General features: G+C 36.9%; 1 protein-coding gene across 10 annotated transcripts in view; it reads left to right on the top strand.

Moving 5' to 3' along the window:
- LOC113622945 (protein numb homolog) overlaps positions 1 to 13459 on the top strand; it is a 235092-nt gene that overhangs the window by 79287 nt on the left and 142346 nt on the right. For all 10 annotated transcript variants that reach the window (XM_027111712.1, XM_027111714.1, XM_027111709.1 and 7 more), the window contains one exon: positions 11682 to 11810. The gene's annotated coding sequence lies outside the window, so the exon portion shown is untranslated. Of the gene's footprint in view, positions 1 to 11681; positions 11811 to 13459 lie in introns of those variants that run through there.

The following is a 13459-nucleotide window of genomic DNA, read 5'->3' as shown; positions in this document are numbered from 1 at the left end:
TTGGCTATGTTGGGTCTTTGTTGCTGCGCGCAGGCTTTCTCTAGTTGCGGTGAGCGGAGGCTACTCTTCGTTGAGGTGCGCAGCCTTTTCATTGCAGTGGCTTCTCTTGTTGCAGAGCACGGGCTCTAGGTGCGCGGGCTTCAGTAGTTGTGGCACACGGGTTCAGTAGCTGTGGCTCGTGGGCTCTAGAGCGCAGGCTTAGTAGTTGTGCCACATGGGCTTCGTTGCTCCATGGAATATGGGATCTTCCTGGACCAGGGCTCGAACCTGTGTACCCAGCATTGGCAGTGGATTATTAACCACTGCGCCACCATGGAAGCCCCGACTTTCACCTTTTTATTTATTTATTTATTTTTTGCGGTACGCGGGCCTCCCACCGCTGTGGCCTCTCCTGCTGTGGAGCACAGGCTCCGGACGCACAGGCTCAGCGGCCATGGCTCATGGGCCCAGCCGCTCCGCAGCATGTGGGATCCTCCTGGACTGGGGCACGAACCCGTGTCCCCTGCATCGGCAGGCGGACCCTCAACCACTGCGCCACCAGGGAAGCCCTGACCTTTTTAGATTGTTTTCCTTATAAGTAATTTGAAAAGAATAATGATATCTGTCCCATAGAATTGCTATAAATATTAAAATTAAAAATGTTTTGTGATCTATAACATAATCTTTCTTACAGTGTTTTTCAGTTGTGATATTTGTTGTATTTTAGCCAGATAGCAATACTGTCCTTAAGGATTGCCATCATTTGGGTGAAAAGACTGCCAACTTTTGGTTTGATGTATCAGTTGTATTTAAGGCGAATATCCTTAGGTTTTTGCCTGCCTTTATATTTTCCCTAACAATAAATTCTTCACCTTATGAGGATTCCTCCTTTGCCAAAGTTAGAAATTGGTTAGACTTTATCATTTACATTCAACTTCGTGATGTCATGTAAAATAAGGGGCGTCTAGAATCCAAATTGGGACCTAGCCTTTCTCAAAGTCACCGGTTCTCAGTGGAGTAAGTACTTCCCCTATGATGTGCTTGGATCTTTGAGTGTGCACCTTTGGTTGCCACAGTGATTAAGGTGGGGTAGGTGCAGCATTGGCATTTAGTGAGCAGGACTCAGGAATGCCATACATCTCACAAGGTATGAGACAGTTCTGCATGAATTTTGAACATTTCCCCAGAACTTCTTAAGGGTGAAAAACCTGTTTGTACTTATCTGATCCTAGTTCTGTTTTACATTTAAACACAAAGTGGTTTTTTGCATGGCTTTAATAGACACTGAATTTTCCAGGAATGTAATTCCTGGGTAAATGGAGAGCAAATTGTACTTTGTTTTGTTCAGAACTACGACGAGTTGTTAACTGTTTTGGAAAATCATATTACCAATGGCATTGCCCCTTGTGGTATTTGATTTCCCAACACAGCTCATTTGTGTCAGTCTTCATTTGTAGCTGTCATGTTCATGGCATTTCTTTTCTTTTTTTCTTTTTTGTATTTATTTATTTATTTTGGCTGTGCTGAGTCTTAGTTGCAGCATGAGGGATCTTCATTGTGGCATGCGGACTTCTTAGTTGCAGCATGCAGACTCTTAGTTGCGGCATGTGAACTCTTAGCTGCAGCATGCATGTGGGATCTAGTTCCCCAACCAGGGATCAAACCCAGCCCCCTTGCACTGGGAACACGGAGTGTTACCTGCTGGACCACCAGGGAAGTCCCTGTTCATGGCATTTCTGTGTGTGGGAGCAAGTGTCTATTTTCTTATTAATATGAATTTTAGGATGGTTATACTGGTACATTTACATATTAAAATATTTTATTAAAAATTACTTTTTTCCCCTCTTATATTACATTAGGCATTATCTTTTAAAAATTTTTTTATTTATTTTATTTATTTATTTTTGGCTGCATCAGGTCTTTGTTGCCGCGTGGGCTTTCTCTAGTTGTGGCAAGCAGGGGCTACTCTTCGTTGTGGTGCACAGGCTTCTCATTGCAGTGGCTTCTCTTGTTGCAGAGCACAGGCTCTAGGCCCGCAATCTTCAGTAGTTGTGGCTCATGGGCTCTAGAGCACAGCCTCAGTAGTTGTGGCGCACGGGCTTAGTTGCTCCAAGGCATGTGGGATCTTCCCGGACCAGGGCTCAAACCCATGTCCCCTGCACTGGCAGGCGGATTCTTAACCACTGCGCCACCCGGGAAGCCCTAGGCATTATTGTAATTTTTAAAAACTGAGGATAGGTAAGTTACCTACTTGCGTTTCATTTCAGATTTATGCTTTCAAAACAAAAAATTTTGTTTTAGTGGGGTTTCAGGATGGAGCCTATATTTAATGCAAGTTTATGTGCCCTTTGCAGGGAGATAGGAGTTCCATGTTGACTTTCATTATTGATGTCTGTCCTTCCCTTTCCTTTTCTTCCCTCTCCCTTCGTTTTCTGTTTTCCCTTCCCATTATGAACTATTTGATATATAGATTAGAATATGGTACTGTGTATTTAAGTAATGAGGCATATAATGAAACCAATACCTGTAAACCCACCACCCAACTCAAGAAAAAGAACATTACCAATGTTGTTGGTATATTTCTCCTTGTTTCCCATCTACTTGTCTTTCCACCAGGGATGAAACTATTCAGGATTTTGTTTTGGAGTGTTTACTTATCATTCCCTTCCTTTTTTTAAAAGTTTACCACATTTGCATGTATTTCAAAAATATATTGTTTAGTTTTATTTATTTTTTAACTCTAAAAATAGAACCATGGTGTATGTATATTCTTGCTTGCTTTGGCTAATCAACATTATGTTTTTGTTTTTGTTTTTGTTTTTGTTTTTTTGCGGTACGTGGGCCTCTCACTGTTGTGGCCTCTCCCATTGCGGAGCACAGGCTCCGGACGCGCAGGCTCAGCGGCCATGGCTCACGGGCCTAGCCGCTCCGTGGCATGTGGGATATTCCCGGACCAGGGCACGAACCCGTGTCCCCTGCAACCACTGTGCCACCAGGGAAGCCCTGTTTTAACCATTTTTAAGTGTACAGTTCAGTGGCATTCAGTACATTCACATTGTTGTGCAACCATCACCACCATCTATCTCTAGAACTTTATCTTTCCAAACTCAAACTCTGTACCCGTTAAACATTAACTCCCCATTCTCCTCTTCCCTCAGCCCATGGCAACCTCCATTCTTCTCTCTGCCTCTACAAATTTGACTACTCTGAATAGCTCATATACATGGAATTATACAATATTTGTCCTTTTGTATCTGGCTTTATTTCACTTAGTGTAATTTCTTCAAGGTTAATCCATGTTGCAGCATTTATCAGAACATTGCTTTTTTTTTAAATTTTATTTTTTTATAAAGCAGGTTCTTATTAATTATCTATTTTATACATGTTAGTGTATATATGTCAATCCCAATCTCCCAATTCATCCCACCACCACCAACCCGCCCTCCCCCCCCCCCCACTTTCCCACCTTGGTGTCCATACGTTTAGAACATTGCTTTTTAAGGCTGAATAACATTCCATTGTATGTCTATTTGGAATAATATTCCATAGTATGTACATTTTGTTTATTCATTAACCTATCACCGGACACATGGATTGTTTCCATCTTTTGGCTCTTGTGACTAATGCTACTGTGAACATTGGTGTACAAATACCTGTTTGAGTCCTTCTTTCAATTTTTTTAGGTATATACCATATGGAATTGCTGGATCATATGGTAATTCTACGTTTAATTTTTTGAGGAATGGCCATACATTTTACTGGTTTTCTTTTACATCTATAATTTATTATAGATGTATTTTTAATCAATAATTATAGATCTGTTTTTATCATTTTTGACAGCTACATAGGGTTTCAGGGTATAGATATGTCATGGTTTATTTGTAGACATTTCTACTGTTAACAATTCTTGCTATTATAAGCAATATTATGGTTCATTCATCAAATATTTATTGAACACCTGCCATATGCTAGGCATATGTAATGGCTCTTCTCTACACACATATTTTCACACATCCATTTATTTAGAATAAATTTTTTAGAAGTGGGGCTGTTTTGTCAAAGGATAGGCATATTTTGAAATTTGATTATTTTCCTAAAAGTTTTTATAAACTATTTTAAAATATAGTACCTTCAGACTATACTACAAAGCTATAGTCATCAAAACAGTATGGCACTGGCACAAAAATAGAACTATAGTCCAATGGAACAGGATAGAAAGCCCAGAAATAAACCCACGCACCTATGGTCAATTAACCTATGACAGAGGAGGCAAGACTCTACAATGATGGAAAAACAGTTTCTTCAACAAATGGTGATGGGAAAACTGGACAGCTACATGTAAAAACTTGAAATTGAGATCATTCTTTAACACTGTACACAAAAATAACCTCAAAATGGATTAAAAACCTAAGTGTGAGACTGGACACTATAAAACTCCTAGAGGAAAACATAGGCAGAACACTCTCTGACAAAAATAACAGCAATATCTTTTCTGATCTGTCTCCCAGAGTAATGGAAATAAAATAAAAAATAAACAGATGGGACCTAATTAAACTCAAAAGCTTTTGCACAGCAAAGGAAACCATAAACAAATGAAAAGACAACCCAGAGATTGGGAAGAGTATTTGCAAATGATGTGACTGACAAGGGATTAGTCTCCAAGATCTACAAACAGCTCCTGTGGCTTAATATCATCAAAACAAACAACCCAATCAAAAAATGGGCAGAATACCTAAATAGACATTTTTCCAATAAGACATACGAATGGCCAAGAGGCACATGTAAAGATGTTCAGTATTGCTAATGATTAGAGAAATGCAAATCAAAACTACAAAGAGACATCACCTCACACCAGTCAAAATGGCTATCATCAAAAAATCCACAAAGAATAAATACCGGAGAGGGTGTGGAGAGAAGGGGACCCTCCTACACTGTTGGTGGGAATGTAAATTGGTATAGCTACTATGGAGAACAGTATGGAGGTTCCTTAAAAATGAAAAATAGAGCTACCATATGACCCTGAAATCCCACTCCTGGGCATCTGTCTGGAGGAAAACATGGTCCGAAAGGATACATGCACCCCCAATGTTCCTTGCAGCGCTGTTTACAATAGCCAAGACATGGAAGCAACCTAAATGTCCATCGACAGAGGAATGGATAACGAAGATGTGGTACATATAGACAATGGAATATTACTCAGCCATAAAAAAGAGTGAAATAATGCCATTTGCAGCAACATGGTTGGACCTAGAGATTGTCATACTGAGAGAAGTAAGTCAGACACAGAAAGACAAATATTGTATGATATTGCTTATATGCAGAATCTAAAAAACAGAAACAGACTCACAGACTTAGAGAATGAACTTATGGTTACAGGGGGGCAGGGGGAAGGGTGGAGGGAAGGGATGGTTAGGGAGTTTGGGATTGACATGTACGCACTGCTACATTTAAAAAGGATAACCAACAAGGACCTACTGTATAGCCCAGGGAACTCTGCTCAATGTTATGTGACAGCCTGGATGGGAGGGGAGTCTCGGGGAGAATGGATATGTGTATATGTATGTCTGAGTCGCTTTGCTGTGCACCTGAAACTATCACAACATTGTTAATTGGCTATACTCCAATATAAAATAAAAAGTTAAAAATAAAATGCAAAAAATATATATATATAGTTCCAATAATAGTGAATAGGAGTGCCAGATTCCCCATACCTTATAAAACACTGGGTTTTATTGATCATTTTCGTATTTGTCAAGAAATTATAGTAATTTGCATCTCTTTGGTCGCTACTAGTGAAGTTGAACAGCTTGTGCTTATTATTTTGTTTCTTTTTTTGTCAGTTGGTACTCATGTATTTCTGCTCCTGTCTTTTTATTAATTTGTAAGAGCTCCTTATACACTAAGGATAGTAAACCTTTGTTTTATATTGTAGATATTTTCCCAATTTTTCATTTGTCTTTTAATTTTTCTTCATAATGTCTTTTGCAGTGTAGATGTTTTACATTTTTATAGTCAGTTTTATTAGTCCTTTACTATTTCTGTTTTGGCCCGTTGTTCTGGTGGTCTTGGCCCACCCTGATTTAATATTTTTTATATATATATATGTATAAAATTGAGAGATTTCTAGAAAATGTTTTTTTAGAAATAGAAATCTCTGCATGAACTGATTAAATCTGTTTTGAATTAAATCTGATATTGTAAGTAGTTTGGGAAAATGAAATGTAAAAGGCAGGTGAGGAATCAAAATTTTATTTTAACCTTTTTTTTTTTTTGGATGAAAATCTTCATAGAGATTGATGAAAACTTTTCCAAACCAATACTTAACTTGCCATAGAAAACATAGTACATATTGAACCTAATTTGCTTTTTATCGATCTCTAAGGGTTTGGGATGTATTTTCTTGTTAATTTAGATATGTAGGATATAGTAGATGGGAGAAATGATACACTAACCTCATGAGATATTCTACAGTCTACTTGCTCTAAAAATTTCTTGCATTGTGTGTCATCATTAGAGGTTGTTGACGAGGATGCTGCCTCGGTTGGTATTCTGCTCTTTGTCTTTGTAGCCACTTTTGCCTATATCTCATTCCTTGAGACCTTTGATTACTTTTAATCCTGATCTCTTCTTTTCTATATCTTGTTGCTATATCTGGTTTCTGATTTTTTTTGTCTTTTCCATACCTTTATTCATTTCTTTTCCTTTTGTTTCTTTTCTCTGTTTCAACAAGAGCTAGATAAGGATCGAAAGAACTTATTTCTTCTGGTTTTAAAAAAATTAATCATACCATGTAATCTTTAATTTTTATGTACAGATTCTGTCCAGCAGTGTGTAAATTTTAGGCTTCCTTAAATTCTGAGTGCATAACTCTTCTGGACAGTTGAACTTGCTAGCTACCTAGATGATAGTGGAGGATGTATTGATATACATAGAGGAAGTATTATAGTCTTTTGACCTAGAATATAATAATGAAATACAGTAATATTAATAATTATGTAATGATTTGATTAAAATGTTGAGTCTTATGAACTTAATCATGAACCTGCCTTGTGACCTCGATCAAATCCTTTAAAGTGTTATATTTTTCCTTTTTTAAATTTAGGTGATCTCATATTTTAGCTTCCCTTACCTTAGGTAGAATTTTGCTTACATAGCAAATGGAAGAGCCAAAGAGTTAAGAGTTGGAGGACTTTAGGGATCATCTGCTATCTATTTTGTTCCCTTTACAAATATTTGCCTGGCACTGTTTTGGTTTTGAGGATACAATGAAGCCCCTGGCTTCATGGAGTTTACAATCTTTTATGAAAAGGTTAGGAAGAAACTATGTAGTCTTATTTAAAGATTCCTTATTTCATTTTGGTGGCTTTCAGTATGCTCAAAAGAAAAAGGATCTGGTCCCTTATATGCCAGATAGGAAGTGAGGAACTGTAAAGCAGGAGAAAGAGACCCTGAATGAGTGAACAAGGACAGTGCCTCTCAAATTTTTCTATGTGTATCAATCACCTGAGGATCTTGTTAAATTGCAGATTCTTAGCCAATAGGTCTAAGGTAGGGCCTGAGATTCTGCAATTCTGACAAGCTTCTGGGTGCTGCTTCTGTTACCAATCTGTGAACCACACTTTGTGTAGCAAGGAATTAGTGTATAAATAAGAAAAGAAGAATAGCCTGCTACCATTTTGAGAGGAGTGATTTGGGGCCATGCAGCACAGACTTGGAATTCTGAGCAGCACATCACTCAGAACTTGGCCTTGGTGAAGTGAAATGATAAGAGCTGTTAATGTTCATATACAAAGAAGGGGTATTAAGGAGGTAATCAACTGAGGTTGGATAGTGGGTGGGTCTAAAACCTTTGAAAAGATACTAGGCGGTGAAAGAGATGAGGATCTTCAGGTATGATAAAAGTAAATATCTAGTCAGAGAAACAAAATTTGTTAAGAGTTAGGTATTGACTAGGAGGACTTAGTTTGTAATTGGGAAGATTTTCTCTCTTTATACTTACTCTAATTGGCATAGTGATTCTAGTAAAAAAAAAAGTAAAAATAAGTGTTTGTTTTTTTTTCTTTAAATAGTATAATTTTTTCCATAGGCATATTCTGTGTGGAGAGTATGTCAAATTTCTTTGTTTGGGCTTCCCTGGTGGTGCAGTGGTTGAGAGTCCGCCTGCCGATGCAGGGGACACGGGTCCGTGTCCCGGTCCGGGAAGATCCCACATGCCGTGGAGCAGCTGGGTCCGTGAGTCATGGCCGCTGAGCCTGCGCGTCCGGAGCCTGTGCTCCCCAATGGGAGAGGCCACAACAGTGAGAGGCCCGCGTACCGCAAAAAAAAAAAAAAAAAATTCCTTTGTTTTACAGATCTGAATAAGCTTAAATGTGATTAAGTTGCCCTTCTCTGATCTGTTCCTCTGGTGACAGCTACTTGGAGCATAAGCAACCTGGGAATTCATTTATCTTCACAGAATTAGCAGAAGACTCTTAATCTTGGAGGTGGTATAAAATGTCCAGTGGGTATCAAGCATTTATCCATAGAGAAAAATTTGGCAAGCCAAATCTTTGAACCAGCAACCTTTTATTTAGTTTTATGAATTCACAATGCTAGTGTTTCCTGTTGTGTTTTTAGAAGTTTAGATTTTTTTTTCCCCTTTCTGGTACTATTTTAAAAGTAACATATTTTCATGTATCCTCTTTAATATAACACCTAGTTTGTTCCAATCTGAAGATATTGGGGAATTACTACTAACATCCATAATTTATTATGGCTCTTTGTTTTAGTGTCATTGGAACATGTTGGTTTCCTTTTAAAATATTGGGTTGGCCAAAAAGTTAGTTTGGGTTTTCTGTAAGGAAAAACCCGAACGAACTTTTTGGCCAACCCAATAGTTATAATATTGTAAGGAGACTTAGTTATTGTACTGTTATGTAGGCAGAAAGATGTGAAATGTAATCATGGACAAAATCTCAGTGTTCCTTTAATTGTATTGGTTCATTATGATTAAATGAACCACATGTCAAGTTTTTTCGCTAGTTATATACCCAGTGCGATTTCTGGCATATTTGAAAAGCGTTTGCTGCACCTATTGTTATTTCAGTATTTCGTTCTCTTTTAACATAACTGTTAAAACTGAAAGTAAAACATTAAAAGCATTATAGTCTGTTCTAGAATCAGGCCAAGGAAGAAATTAAGTAAAACACATTATAGGCTAAAAATATATTTGCGAATTACATCTGAAATTGTTTTGTTAGAGCATCTACTGGAAATGAAATTCAGCTGTTCTTATTCTGTGGGTTTTAAAAAATGTAGTTATCTGGGGACTTCCCTGGTGGTCCAGTGGGTAAGACTCCTCACCCCCAGTGCAGCAGGCCGGTGTTCGATCCCTGGTTGGGGAACTAGATCCTGCATGCATGCTGCAACTAAGACGCCTGCATGCCGAAACTAAGATCCGGCTCAGCCAAAATAAATAATACAAATTTAAAAATAAATAAAAAATAAAAATGTAAATATCTCAAAGTAGGTGTCCATACAAAATAAGTTTCTAATGTTTTCCAGTTTTTAACCCAGTTTTCCTTTAGAACCATATAAGCCTTTCCTATATATTCTGAAAACTCAAGATAGTAATACCTGGAAATGTAATTGAAATATGAAATAAATGAGAAAGTAATGTAAATGTAAAGTAAATGAGAAAGAAAATACAGATAAGTCTAACACTGAAAGAATTAAATTTAAGAATAAAATTAGGGTGTGACTTGTTAATATTACATCACCACGTTGGTGTGTAATTGAGCCTTTGAGGGCAGGAACTATATTATATATTTGTGTTTAGCGCACATATTAAAGGACTCTTTGTTTAGTTTTTTTTTTAAGACTCATTAGGAGCATATGTTTCTAGTTCTGGTAAAATCTGTTTTGTTTTTTCTTAAAGTTATTTAGTTAAAGAAAAATAAAAAGAGGAGTCTGGAGTCATGCAACCTGATTTTTTTTCTTTAATCCCAACCCTACTGCTTAGTAGTTTTGTGATGTTGGAAGTAACTTGACTTCTCTGTGCCTCAGTTTTTCTGGTTATAAAATTATTAATAGTCCATTTCATAAGTATTGTTGTTAGGATTAAGTGAGATAATTAATCCACGGAAAATGCTTTGAAGAGTTTTGGCACACAGTAAGTATTCAATAAATGTTAGTTGCTGCTAGTCTTTTTATTTGGGAACACCACTATTGCATTGTCTATGATGAATTTATTTTGCTTTTTAAAACAGGCGTGCATATCCAGGTTCTAATACGACAGGTTTGGGTGCTTAACATATACACTTAAAATTAGTTTTGAATAAAAATCTTAAGAATTTTTACTTTCAGCTACTATAACTTTAATTCCTGTATAAAAAAAGAGAGAGAAGCCATTCATTCAATAAGTCATTTTTTCCTAATAAACTTTATTGATACCTGTTCTTTATAAGGCATTGTACTAGGTGCTAGGAATGTAAAATGGAGCAAACTTGGGTGTGTCCTTCAGTTGTTCAGAGGCTAGTAGAGAAAGGTACCACTGAGTGTAAATCAGTGTTGTAAATAACCCCTTTTGTGCCAGCTCATTAATACATGATACATTTTTATTTTGTCTTCAGGAAGGTATATAAGCCAAATTTGTGGGTGGATTGGCCCTTTATTTTTAGCATCTTGTCATATTTACCACAACTCAGTGGTATCTGTAATCATTCCTGTTTTGCAAATGTGGAAATTTGCAAATTGAGGTTCAAAGAGGTAGTTTCCTCATACAGCTACAAAACTCAGTCCAAAATCCTACTTAATTTAAAAACTCATTCATTTTACTGTTCTACCTCCCGTATGTTTGTCGTAGGTACAAGACCTCTCTTTGAAGACTTAACCCATTAAATTGTATTTGAGGTTTATGTGTCTGTTTTCCTGTTAGATTCGGAGATTTTTTTAGAGCAGGGACTAGTCTTAAGTATTTCTGGGGCCCCCCCAGCAACTAGTAGAGTACTTGTCACATATTAGTTACCTAATAAAAGTTGAGTAGTGAATGAATATGTAGAATGTTAGAAGTAAAAGGAATTTTAGAGCTCATGTAAATATTAGACACTAAATTTCTAAAATACAATTTTTGATTGTTTACATAGGGCTTCAGCTTTTGATTTTGCCTATTTAGGGTATTTAAAACACAACTACTACTGTCTATCACATCATCTCATAAAAGAAGCCATTTTAACACCAAAAAAGTAGGAAAGGCAATCTCATAGTAAGCACAGTTTGGTAACTTTAAACCCATCTTTTTGGTCATGGCTGGTACCTGTTCAAGAATTAGATTTCAGGAACTATTATCTAATGCAGTCCTCTCCTTTTAGAGATGATGTATCTGAATCTAGAGAAGTATCCAAGTTCTTACAGCAAGGCAGAATGACCACTGAGTTTACCCAGATCTTCTGACTCTCAGCCCCAAATTTTGATCCTGTCCCCTCAGTCTTCATCACATGCTGAGATTAAGGCACAATTTGTGCCTTCACTAAGATCATATAGCTGTTAAGAAGTAGAGTTGGACTGAATCCATGTTACCCAAATCCATTTTAGCGAAACCTGTGCATTCACTTCCATGTAATTTTAACCTACTCTAACAGCTCCCATTCAGTTGTAGAGATGGAATTATAAGTGATTTTAAAAAGATGTCTATATTTAGCGTTTTCTTTCCTTGAAAATTTCAGATTTGGGGCTTAAACAACTTCCAGGGAAGAAGGCCAGTGCAGCTGCTGTTGCAACCCAAGATTTTGATCCACATCCATAGATTGGAATATTGGTGGGCCAGCCATCCTCAGACACCTCACTGAGGACAGGTAAGTGAAAGAGATAAGAAGGATAAGAAAAGTAGAATGAGTGCTAATACGATTCCTTCCTATTTCTTGTTAGATGCAAACAGTTGACTGCCTTTAAGAATTTAACCCTTTATCCTGTTAAAAACAAAGCATTTGGAATTCTAGGTGGGTGGGCAAAACATTTTCTTGATTGTAAAATATGTGTCAAAATGTTATCAGTGGTGAAACTTAGGGTAATTAAAATATTTTTCTTTTTGTATGTTTTTCCAAATTGTATTTATGAACTTGCGTTAGTTACCTATTATTGCATAACAAAACACTGGAACTTAGTGGTTTGAAACACATCAGTCATTTATTTTGCTCATGAATCCACAATTTGGGCAAGGCTCGCTTGGTGGGGACAGCTTATCTCTGTTAAGACGTGGTGTGAGGTGGGGTTGCTGGAGGGAGGAGGGTGGTGGCTCAATGGCTGGGAGCTAGAATCATTTTTCTTTTAACATCTTAATTGGAGTATAATTGCTTTACATTGTTGTATTAGTTTCTGCTATATAACAAAGTGAATCAGCTATACGTATACTTATATCACCATATCCCCTCTCTCTTGTGTCTCCCTCCCACCCTTGAATCATTTGAAGACTTGCTCACTCATGTGTCTGGTGGTTAGTGCTCTCTGTAGGCCAGAACACTTGCAGATGACCTCTCTTTTTGGCTGCTTGGCTTCCTCACAGCATGGTGGGTTCCAAGCGAGAGCATCCCAAAAGAGCGAGGCGAAGTTACATGGCATATTTGACTTAGTTTTGGAAGTCACCTAGTGTTACTCTGCTCTTTTTTTGTTGGTTGAGGTAGTCATAAAGGTCCACCCAGGTTCAGAGGAGGGGCTGGACATAGACCCCACCACTTGAAGGGAAGAGTATCAACATCAATTTATAAGAGCATATGGGATGGAATCTGCCATTGTAGCCATTTTTGGATGATATAATCTGCCACAATTTGTATTACTTTTAAGATAAAGAATATAAACATGGGTATAATAAATGAAAAACTGGGATATTTGCAGGAAATTATGGTGTATGAGTCCAATAAGAATTTTTTGTGCTCTTGTCTACTAGAATATAATATTGAAAATAAGATGCCCAAACAGGAAGAAGTGAAATAGATTTTGAATTTTCTTGCGTATCAACAAAGCAGCATACTGCTATAATCAAAAGTAGAGACAAAAATTTATACACAAGATGCAAAATAAGATTTGTAGTTCGGGTTTGTTGTTTTTTAGAAAATGCTAGTTATTTTTGTTCAAAGTTTACTTGGGTTTTTTTTTCCTTGTTTATTTTAATAATTTGAGAATTATTTGGGAAAGTGATTTCCAATACAGTATTTAGATTTGAGAAATTAGTGCATCAAGTTTGTCTCTCTGCTTCTTTTAAGAAAAACTATGTAATCTTTTTCAGGATTTTTTTTACCTGCTAAACTTCCGCTAAATAGGAAAATATTTTTTCAGTGTGACAGTAAAACTTGGAAAGTTATAGAATATTTGGTTGTCTTATTGATCACACTTACCAATTATATAAATTGTGGCATTTATATAATTATATAAAATTATATAGATCTGTGGCAATTTTGAATATAGCTAATACTCAATTTCTGGATGTAACGGGATGTTTTTAGATAAT

This window comes from Aethalodelphis obliquidens, unplaced genomic scaffold, assembly GCF_003676395.1.
Source record: "Aethalodelphis obliquidens isolate GAN/ISIS:26980383/991018 unplaced genomic scaffold, ASM367639v1 scaffold10, whole genome shotgun sequence".
Lineage (NCBI taxonomy): Eukaryota > Metazoa > Chordata > Mammalia > Artiodactyla > Delphinidae > Aethalodelphis > Aethalodelphis obliquidens.
The sequence above is the reverse complement of the archived record's forward strand: the minus strand, read 5'-3'. Positions and strand labels throughout refer to the sequence as shown.